We start from the raw sequence: 12,110 nt of genomic DNA, 5'->3' as shown, positions 1-12,110 counted from the left end.
TGCTAAAGTCCGGCACAAGTGTAGAAGTAATAATAGTTGGGCAACCGAAATACCAAAGGGCAAATTAAACTGAAGAATGCTGGTTAATACAGTAATGTATCGTGGTATGCCAAAGCGCTACCCAGATAGCCTGCAAACCTGCCCCCTGGGGGCTGTGAGCAGTAAAAAGCTTGACATGAGAGAAATCTGACTGGACATTTTTAAGTGGTTTGTGGCAATGATGCCATTGGCATCATGTCTATCACGTAGCCTATATGAGAAATCCGTTTCGTTGCTGTGTTGTGAAAAACACATACTGTATGTCCAATTTTGGAATTTTCTTTAATTTTCACGTTAATGCGAAGTCTGTAACGCGGAAACACCATTCACGTAAAAATAGGAAACATTTTTAAAAAATGGACATCGTCTTGTTAGTTCGTGAGTCTGGCCGAACTCTATTTTCTAGGCTTGTGTCGTTCGCGAACGTAATGGCTCGATAAACCGGCTCTTTGAAGTGAACGATGGTAGCCGGTTCCCCACCAATCAGGAGCCGGCTCCCTTCGAGACGCTTTTTTTCTCTTGAAGGCGCACGTGATTGGTCAATGTGCGTGGTGTCGTCTCTGTGTCTGCGCTTAGTGCGCTGAGCAGATTGGTGGGGGAGGGCAGCAGCCTGGTACACAGCACAGTGAGCACACGAACGGGTCAAGAGAGTGAAGGGAGTGTAACACGGAGGACAAAAAGAAAGAAAGGAAAAAAGAAAGGAGTCAAAGCAGGAAAAAGAGCCAAATTTGGACTCATTTTAATTATATTGATGGCCCTTGTTTTACATATTTTAATTGACGTGGCACGGTGATCGACTGGTTGGCACGTCCGCCTCACAGTTCAGAGGTCGTGGGTTGGAACCCGGCTCCGGCCTCCTTGTGTGGAGTTTGCATGTTCTCCCCGTGTCTGCGTGGGTTTTCTCCGGGTACTCCGGTTTCCTCCCACATTCCAAAAACATGCATGGTAAGTTGATTGGACACTCTAAATTGCCCCTAAGTGTGATTGTGAGTGCGGTTGTTTGTTTGTCTCTGTGTGCCGTGCGATTGGCTGGCAACCAATTCAGGGTGTCCCCCGCCTACTGCCCGAAGACAGCCGGGATAGGCTCCAGCACGCCCCGCGACCCTTGTGAGGATAAGCGGTATCGATAATGGATGGATGGATATTACGTTTTTCAGAGATCCTGTGTTTCACTTTAAATTTGTTGCGTAAAAAAAAGCTCAAGTTTATTCTTGTATTTCATAGTTTATTTGTTGTTGCACTAAAAAGTAAATATTTTTAATTCACATTTTGTTGTGTCGTGTGTTTTTCAGGGATTGTGTGTTGCTTGGCTTTAAAGTTGCTTCGTAAAAAAAAAATTAAAGTTTAAAATAGTTAAAAGTGCACTCTAGAGTGAAAAAAATAAAGTCTACTATAATACAATACATTTTTTAGATTAATTACTAATTCATTTTGTGCATGATATTACATTATTATTGGTAGTAAATCGATTAAGCAACAAAAAAATCTGAAGAGCCATTTAGGAGCCAAAAGAGCCGGAATTCCCATCACTAATATTTTCAGGAGGCGTCAGGAGGAACGACACGCACGATGAAGTATTATTGCGCGCCTGTTTATTTGCCCCATGCACAATTCATGCAAGCAGTGACTAAGAGAATTTTACCAGCTGGCAAAACAGTGTGTCCTGAGACTTAAGGAAAAAAAAATATTTATATGTTTATTATTTTTCTACTTTATTGAACATTTACACCAGTTTTACTAATATCATATCCAACAATCTTTTTTATGATATAATCCCCCACCCGAACCAATGAAAAGGTAAAATTAATTAAATTGAAAATAGAAATAATGATTAAAAAAATAATAATTATATAAATAATAATAATGATAGTAAATCAATCCATCCATCCATTATCTACACCGCTTATCCTCACAAGGGTCGCGGGGCGTGCTGGAGCCTATCCCAGCTGTCTTCGGGCAGTAGGCGGGGGACACCCTGAATTGGTTGCCAGCCAATCGCAGGGCACACAGAGACAAACACAGAGACACTCACAATCACACCTAGGGGCAATTTAGAGAGTCCAATCAACTTACCATGCATGTTTTTGGAATGTGGGAGGAAACCGGAGTACCCGGAGAAAACCCACGCAGGCACGGGGAGAACATGCAAACTCCACACAGGGAGGCCGGGGCCGGGATCGAACCCACGACCTCTGAACTGTGAGGCGGACGTGCTAACCAGTCGACTACCGTGCCGCCGCCTAGTAAATCAATAGATAAAATAATAATACTAACAAAATTGAAAGTAAAGTAAGACAAAACATGGCATTTCCACCCTCCTACATTTATAAAAAAACAATGTAGCATTCAGTGGTTCTCCCGCTACCGTCCATTTGACCAGATATTTCAACAAATCTTCGCCTATCAATGTTGTACATATTTACACCAATGGATATATGGGAAAAAGGAAAAGAGAACGAGGGAAAAAAAAACACACCCAAAGATATCTGACAAAATAGACAACAAAACATGTCAACTTCTGTACTTTTTAACTAGGGTACAATATCAAATAAATTCCAGTCCAATTGGTGCTATGTAGTCCTTCCAACTTTTCCAAATTCTTTCAAATTTATCCCCCTCTAGTCTCAAAGCAAATGTCTATTTTTCCATCACATATATATTGTGTATCACCTCAACCCGATCCTCAAATCTCGGTGTCTCATTGTTCTTCCACTTTCTGGTAATCGCTTTTTTACTTGACACCAACCAACTCTGGTAAAAGTAATTCCAGGTTTTCCCAAGTAAAATGCTTCAAACGTAAGTGAGAGATCTACCATCAGTATTTTATCCATGTTTGTTCAGCTCATGCCAATAACTGCCAATGGAAGGACACCCCCAGAACACATGATAATGGTCTGCTTTTCCTGTGCCGCATAATCTCCAACATTTCGTATCATGATATTTTGTCTGTGACGGTGTCCTAAAAAATCATACAACATTTTTCTACCCGTATTCCCTCCAAGATAAAGAATAAGTTGTACTCCACTGCTGTTTAGTTATCTCTTCCCATTCTTCTACTGATATGACAATATTTGCTTCTCTCTCCCACTTCTCCTTTATCTACAATGTATCATTCTCCTTTAATTCTTCAACCCCCGTATAAAGCCTGGAAATGAGATGTTTCCCCAGAGTAGACTTCTGTGCTGAAGTGAGCATTCCAACAATGTTGGACCCCCTCCCCTCCAAGGTTGCCCCCCTTATTTGAGTCAGATAACGCCGCATTTGCAAGTATCTGAAATGATCTTGATTTGATAACCCATATTGCTCTTTCAACTCTTGAAAACTTTTAATGTTTTCCTTATGTAAGAGTTCCCAAAATATTGTAGGTCCCTTTTTCCAATTTCTAAAACTCCTGTCCGTTCTGTTAGGAATAAATTCAGAATCATACCCAATCCATCTTTGAATCTTACTTTGGGTTTTCAAATCGTTTCTGGTAAGGATTTCAGACCAAATGTTGAGTCATAAATTCAGCCAAGGGTTTGACCCTTCCTTAATATGTTTTCTCAACTCCATGTCCACTATTATAGTTTGCATAGGGACACCATCGGTTGTGCTTTCTTCAATATCTTTCCATCTAGCTGAGTAAGAGCGATCGCTCACACTTAATAATACCTTTAATTGAGCCGCCTGATAGTAGCTCTCTAAGCACGGGAGTCCCAGTCCTCCTTTATTTTAAGGTAACTGCAACGTTCTGTACCTAATTCTCGGTCTCTGCCCCTGCCAGACAAATCTTGAAATCATTTTATCCCACTCCCTAAATTCCCCTCCTGTTACCTCCACTGGCAGACTCTGAGACAGGTACAGAAGCCTCGGCAGTATATTGATTTCAATCACCTCTACTCTTTGTGATATGGTCATATAGGGTATCAGATTCCATCTGGAAATATCCCATTTAATTTTTCTAATCAGCGGATCAAAGTTAATGGCTTTCAATTGTCCTAAATTTCAAGGAAGATTTACTCCCAGATATTTGATTGCTTCTGAGTCCCATTTTATCTCATAATTGTCCACAATCTCCTGGGATGGTCTATAATTGAAAGTGATGACCTGGGTTTTTTGTATATTAATTTTATACCTACGAAAAATGCCCATAATCTATAAGGGTCGACATGAGTGCAGGAAAGGATGTGTCTGGGCTGGATAAGTATAATAATACATCGTCTGCAAAAAGAGCTATTTTTTGTACCCCTCCCCCCATAGCAATACCAGTTATATTCTCATTTTGTTTTATCCAACTACTAAGAGGTTCTAGAAAAATTGCAAAGAGTAAAGGACTCGCCGCACATCCTTGTCGACATCCTCGTTCCAGTGTAATAAAGTTCGACAGACTCCCATTAACCCTAATCCTGTCTTTCGGTGTATTGTACAAGGCCTGTATGGTCTTAACAAAGCTCCTGTGGAACCGAAACCTTTATATAGGAAATCCCACCGGACCGAATCAAATGCTTTTTCCGCGTCTATTCCTAGCACTATTACCTCCATCCGATTTTTAATCATATTGAGCAGCACGTGGAGGGTGCGCCTGATATTATCCTGCGTCTGTCTCCGTTTTATAAAAAACGTCTGGTCCAACTGGATTATGCCTGGCAAAGTTTATTATTTTTTTAAGCTTGGTCCCCGTCCCTCGCCCTCAGTTCCAAAATATCGTTTGCGTCAGAACAGTACAATATATACAGTATAACGCATTGTACTATGCATGTAGTTTATGACTCTCTTCCAGTTATGACGAACAATACAATACACTCATTCTACTGTGTATACACTGTAGTAAATACAAGTAAACAGTATAATGTATGTACACGTTTTTTTTTCAGCACATGCTTTATCACAGCACCGAAAAACAAAATATGCAGTGACACAGAAAAACAATGAGAAGACAGTGAAGATATGAGGGCGAAACAGTAGGAAGTGAAAGGAGAAGCACACACAGATCTTGTGACAGGACAAGACACAGCTCCCGTGCCCCTCTCAGTGAACTGTGTGCGGGTGTGTGTGCATACGTGCACAGTTAATCGGAGTTGATGTTGGGAGTTATAGGCCTAAATATGGAATTAGATATAAAATTCTTCATAACGATTAAGCTTGGTTTGCACTTGCAACGTCTTTTTTTCGTAGAAATTTGCACTTGCGCTCGGCATAAAAACTGGTGCATCTTCATTTTCGTGCCAGGGCGAGTCTTGCGGTTCCTTATGAACATAGTTTGCGTGTGCCAATCTTCTGCATGGACTTCAGCAAGTCTGTTTCTGCTTCCACAATGTCCACTTCACTTGTGCTCAGTTTAAAGGGAATGAAGATAAGCGGCTCAGATAATGGATGGATGGATGAGAAGCCGCTTTGATTGGCCAGGAATCAGGCTGTGTTCACTCCCACAACAGCGCAAACAACTGTTTCTAACTATGCCTGTCAATGAATATACAGAAGAAAGAAAACTCCGCCCATTCGCACATTAGACTGCACTTTGTGCTAGACTTAAGATGGGCATGGAAATAGGGCCCACACAGTTAAAGGCTAATCTAGGAAAATTGGCCCCAAAGCAGCAAAGAAATGTCCTCACACTTTTTTCTTGTAACATCAACAAGCAGAGAAGACATAGAGCGTTTGTTTCTGGTATGATATGCTGTGCAAAATGTCAATCCATTTTGGCAGACATAATATGCCAGTTAATGTATGTACATGCAGAAAGCTGTATTTATTCTTGAATTGAATAGTTTCTAGCTCAGTGACACTCTTCTTTGGAATTTGAAAATTGGCTGATGGGGCGGATATAGCCTAAGAAGACTGCCTGACAGCAAATGCAAGCGAAATGTGATGCAAATAGAGGTTGGTACTCAACACTTATAAAGTCATCTCTGCTTCCACGTTGAAAACATTAAATAAAACATAGTTTTGTCCCCCTATACATGGAGTTATGAGGGAGGTAGTGGTTAAAAAGTCAGGTTGTAGTGGAATAGCAAGAGAGTAGTTTGAACTGTAAGCAGAAGCGATGTACTCTTTTACCTCATTGTCTCTGTTGTTATCACTGCGAAAGTGAAGGCAACACTGCTCGCTATTTTTATCTGCATTATGTTTATACACAGTGAAGACACTGGGAGGTCATTTAAACATTTATTTACAACAACCATTGTGTCACTAATAAACAGAAGCTGTCATGTGCAGTCCTTTCTCCTTGAACCGCGCGAATGTATACAAGTCCGCATGTTTTCGTCGTCAACTCAGGAGCTCTCCAAGGTTTCGGTAGGTCTTCCTAAATACGCTTACAAACGGGATTAATCAGGATTCTTCCTGTTCTTGATGACACGAAAGGTACAAATTTAGGAATGACATCAGCATGGCCTTCCACAAAGAAAGTGTTTTCCAGTAAAAGGCACATCACTCATCATCCAACTTGGCAGTTAAAACAATCCCGACTGCTGCCTTTAATTCTCTCATCAGAGTCTTAATGTGAACAGCCACAACATCGAAACCCACGCTACAAGAGCCAGCTCCAGATGTGCAATGCTGTGATATCCGTCCTTTGTCGACAAACGGCTTACCTAATTGCTCGGCACTGTAATTTTCGGATACGGTGTGTAATAGCGTTAAAAATGTTTCTATTCTATTCTACTCCATTCTATTCCTAGATGGGTTTTGAATACTGAATGGAAAGTTAACGACTCCATTGCTGCAAAACAGGAACTCACACACAAACAAATAGCAGTTCACTCACATGGGGAGCTGTTTGTTTGCCACAACGTTTATTTTGCATGCCTTCATATGTGAATGAATCCATGTCCAAACATTGCAGTGAAGGATGTAATCCCCCAAACAAAAAACAAACATGAAACAAAATAGAGAAATAGACAAAACAATTTACAGCTGTCATATATTAAGATACTTTGAAAAAAATCATCAATCCAACCGTTTTACTTCTTTCATAAATTGGAAATCCATGCATGGATGAACTCATCCATTTTAAGGTGCTTGGTCAGTTCAGTCCACCGCAGCTACATTTGAACCATATTTACTCTATCTTTGGTGACACATGACTTGCTGTATCAACAACCCTACCAGATGTTGATACAAATACAGCATAAATACAATCACAATAGATGCAAAAAGTGGAGTGCAGCATCCTCTGCGCGCCCGCCTGTCTGCCTGCCGAGTGAATGCTACGTGACTGTTGTGTCTGAGCTCCATTCAGGGATTTCTCTTGTTTGTTTTGTTGGATCTCTTTTGGGCCTCCCTGACTACATCCTCAAATGCTTTCAAGCACAAACACTCGAAGACAGAATTAGATTACTAGAAATCGCCGTGGAAACGGATTATCTTAAATCTATTTAGGTTTCACACATTACGGAGTAAAAAAAACGACACATTTTTTATTACTTACAGTACGGTTGAACATGTTTAGTTTATGTTCATTATTTTTTATTAGTATGCAATGCAAAAAAAATATTTATTTACCTTCAACACACAAATGCTTTTAAGAAATGAGAAATTAAAACAATTACTGCCACTTGTAACTATTTCTTGATATAAATAATAGTTTCTTGAATTTACACTATGTTGATTGCGATGGAAGCTAGAAAGAAATGTAATACATTTAAATACTTTAAATAAAGTATTTATTTGATTGTCAAATTTCCAACTGTTTGACAGGCTACGAATGCAAGTGTAGTCTATTGTGTTCGGGGCCCCGTCGCAACCTTTTGAGCGTTCCGACGCATGGTGTTGCCTCGCCCGTGACTCATCCAACAATTTGGTAGCAGAAAGTAGTGTGAGCTCTGCCTAAAAATGGGCGCACCATCGTTTTCTAGTCTAGTTCACGTGTTTGTGAATTTGCTAAAGACGCTCTTCTGATTAATATTGCTTTTGTGGAATATGCGTTAAGCAGCAAAATCCACCCGTTTTTAGCCATCTCAGGCGGCAGCCATTTTGCCACTTGCTGTCAATTAAAATGACATCACATTTGCTCAGGCTCGAGTAACTACCAATCATGGCTCAGCTTCAGAAAACAGGTGAGTACGATTGGTCGTTATCTTAGCTGTGCTCAACTATGATGTCATTTTTAATCAACAGCAAGTTTAAAAATGGCTGCCCCCTGAGATGGCTAAAAACGGGTACATTTTGCTGCTTAACTCATTTTCCACAAATGACATTTGACCAGAATGCTGTGTTTAGACTAGTGGGGGTCCATACAGCATATTATTGTAAAGAAAATTCTTGGGTTGATTTCCGCTTTAACATATTTTTCTATGAAATATATTCACAATACTTGCATTTCATGGTCACACTTAACTTAAAAACAACCTGTGTATGAGCAGAACATAAGATACAAACAACAATTAATCTCTTGGTCAACCTGATATTTTCTCAGAAAGACATTCACAGTACTTAAACTGCCTTTTCACACTTCATTGTAACTAGAATAACAGGTTTATAAACACAACACAAGAGACACAAGAGCTAATCATGATGTTAACATCAGTTCAGCCTGCTAGCACAAGTTCGCAGTCATTTGAGTTGACCAGATTTCTGCGATTCGAGCATCACGGCCATTTTGCAAGCTCCAAAAAGTTGCGCAAAGGCCCTGAGTACTTCACGGCACACACATTCAGCAACACATTCTTGAACCTGTCGTTTAGCCAGGGATGTGCCGTCAGAGTAGGTAAGAGGGGCAGAGCCCCACTTAACCCTGGTGTTCTTTAGTTTCTCCTCCATGTGAAGAGTAATTTAATTGAATTATGTTCCATTTTAATTGTCCATGCTTCACATTGGTTTTCTTTTACAATCCAATAATGTCACTGATTTCATCATTAAAACAGCTGAATTTGCATATTTCGTTTAAAATGCGTGGGAAGAACAGCTGCGAGAGTCACTTGACTCATCCCTCCCTTTGTGCAAGCACACACGTATCAATTGAGGCAGGCGGTTATTGCCATGTAGTTTCACACAGGAGACATTGGTGTTTCCTCATTACATCACCCCAAAAATATGTTTCATCACACATGGACTGCCCATGCTGACGTTCAACAGTCTGTCAAATATATTTCATGAATGTGTGTGACATACAGTATGTCGCCACTCTTACAGCCAGAAAACAGAAAAGCCACTCAAAGACTATGTTTGAATTGCAGCTCAATTTTGATTTTTTTTGCCCACATGCAACATGTATCTGTTTTTTTCATGCAGTGAGAACACTGCAATTTTTTTCACATCCAAACAATTTTTTGCAAAAACATTAAAGAATATGGGAATGCAGGAAGGGAGACATGCTGTAAAAACAATGGAGACCTTATAGCGCGGCAGCCAAAAGCCTTCTTACAGATACAACAATAGGACATTGTTATTCCTTAATAAAAAATAAAAAAAGCATACTTCTTTTAAATGTCTACACTTTCTCACAACTAATCAGAGGACCAATATCCAAAATCCCAAAGGAATGGATTTTAAGATTGGTCTCTTTGGGCTGTGTGGACCCTACAATGGATGCTCTCATACGATCTTTGGGGCCTCTCTCCCATCCTCTCCCAACCGTGCACCTCTCCCCCTCCCTTGCTGTCTGTCTGACTGTAACCCTACGTGACCGGACCAGGGTCCGTCAGTGCCAATGGAGGCCGCCATGGCACAGATAACGCTAACTAGCTTCCTGCTATTACTGCTAATTGCTCCACAGCCCGGAACTCAGCAGACACCCTGGGTGGGTCGTGATTGACTGCGTATGTGTGTGTGTGTGCGTGTGTATGTGTGTGTGGGGGGGGTGTCTGTGCATGTGTGTGTCAGAAATGTTATTCACAAGCTTACAAATCAAATCCACTTGCTGAAGTTGTTTTCATTGGAAATCTTCAGCCATTGATCCAATTTCTTTATCCTTTATCCTTATCCCTACTAGGGTCGCAGGTGTTCTGGATAATATACTTTAGGAAAGGAAATGTGCTCTTTTCATTATATTTTACATTGGGAAATAAACTGTTGTATTAATTCTCAATAGAAGCATATATTCTAAATTCATTTATTTAGAAGGGACGAAATTACTAGGATCCTTTTAAATGTTGCAATGTTGGTTAAATTTCCTTGTAATTGTCAGATCAAGGATATTCCTAATTTTCCAAATGAAAAAAAAAATGGCAAAAGAAAATTCACTCAACTTTTCACACAGTCTTTTTGCTAATTTCTTGTGTCATTTCCAGATAAAAAATACTCTTAATGTTTCAGTTTAAATGAAAATGTGGCCAGGTTATGAATCATTTTGAGTGGACAGTAACTACAGTGAAATAGAAATTTCTCGAAAGGTTTGGCCAACAATAACCAGTACCAATGAAGTTGACAGATTACAATTGTACTGTTCCAACATGACAATGGCAGTCTGCTACGAACAACAGGAAACAATAAATATGAACATTCTTTTCTACAAAGTTGTATAAGGGGACATAATGTATACATTTGAACTTTACATCATGCATAAAGCAGGGGCGGGGGGCGGGGGGTTCGATGTATGTGTGGCATACATGTTATCACTGGGCATTTGTAGTCCACAGAATTCTATATGACCCTGGGGAGGGGACACAGCAGCATGCGCGTATCTAACAAAGGCATCAAAGACATACGGGCAATTTAGCAAATGATCACGACAATGAGGCTCAAACTTTTGAGCTTCACAGAATGTTGGTGAATGACGCCATTTCCCATGCCATCGCCCATGAGACAGGATGTCTTTAATTGTGGAATGAAACCAACTTTGACCATCCAGCCATTTTCTTTTTGGCTTATCCTGTCTAGGGTGAGCTGGACCTTATCCCAGATGAGAGACAAGTTACACCCAGGACTGATCCCCTGTCAATCACCAGATTTAAGAGAGACCACTGGTCCCGCCCTCATTTACCTTTTTAATAATTTGGAGTCTCCAATTCGGAGTCCATTGACTTTGGGCTGAGAATGACAATACATGGTTCAACCAACACTTGAAGGGCTTAATTAGCAAAGCTGGTTTATAAACTTTGTTCAAATCCTGGAAAAGCAAATGCTTCAATTTTAAAATAATCCCAGAGAAACCTGTTGTAAACAACATAGCCGATCAAAACATTTTGTTGGCCGAAAGTAAACTACTGAACATCAGATAAATATGAGCATGGCTCCGGGCAGACTCAAGAGGACTCGCCTGGCTGAATGATCTTTGGAGCCGCGTGTGTGTGTGTGTGTGTGTGTGTGTGTAGGGGTTGAGCATGCGTGTATGCGTCTTGATGAGAGAAGGCATCAAAGAAGCCAAGCATCCTGTGGGCAACCCAGGGCAGGACCAGCGGGTGCAAGGCAGTGACAAAGTGGGTGTCCTAGAGCGGGCACCGCAACGTCTGCAACATACACATGCAATCATACACACACACACGCACGCAACAAACACACACACACACACACACACACACTGACAAAATGGGCCTCCATGTAATTGAATGTAATGATGTAGTGTCAGGACTCAGGAGACAGATAAGACATTCTCACACACACACATCCCACATACACACAATTGTGATTTAACTATTTCAAACTGAGGCTCAGCAACCAGCATAAAAAAAGTTAGTTTGATTTCCAATTTGTTACACCAAAGGCAGAAATCAAATGTATATACTTGTAAATTGGAGTCCGATAAGGTTGTCATAGCTTTATAACTTTGGATAGAGGACTGCTTTCTTGCTAATAAACCTTTCGGACATAATAAGTACACCTCTTTATAATCAGTCTGAAGTTGGACTACAGTAAATGCCTCAGTTCCTGAAACCTCTCCTTACAGACATTTTGGACAATTCAATACTTTCGACAGTTTTGAGAAGGCCTTTTTCTGCTCCAGCGCGACTGTGCCCCAGTGCACCGATATGTTAAAAAAGTGTAGTTGGATGAGTTAGGTGTGGAACAACTGTGAGCTCTACCTTTAACTCAATCCAACACCTGAGGGATGACCTACAACTGTGATTTCGGTAGTAGTGTGAGCTACTGCATATTTTGAAATTGATGAGATATCAAGTAAGGATCACTGATGATGTAGTGGTACACACGCCTGA

This window comes from Filicampus tigris, chromosome 8 (assembly GCF_054856515.1).
Source record: "Filicampus tigris isolate MCC_2025a chromosome 8, RoL_Ftig_1.0, whole genome shotgun sequence".
In the NCBI taxonomy this organism is placed as follows: Eukaryota; Metazoa; Chordata; class Actinopteri; order Syngnathiformes; family Syngnathidae; genus Filicampus; species Filicampus tigris.
Note: the sequence above shows the minus strand (reverse complement) of the source record.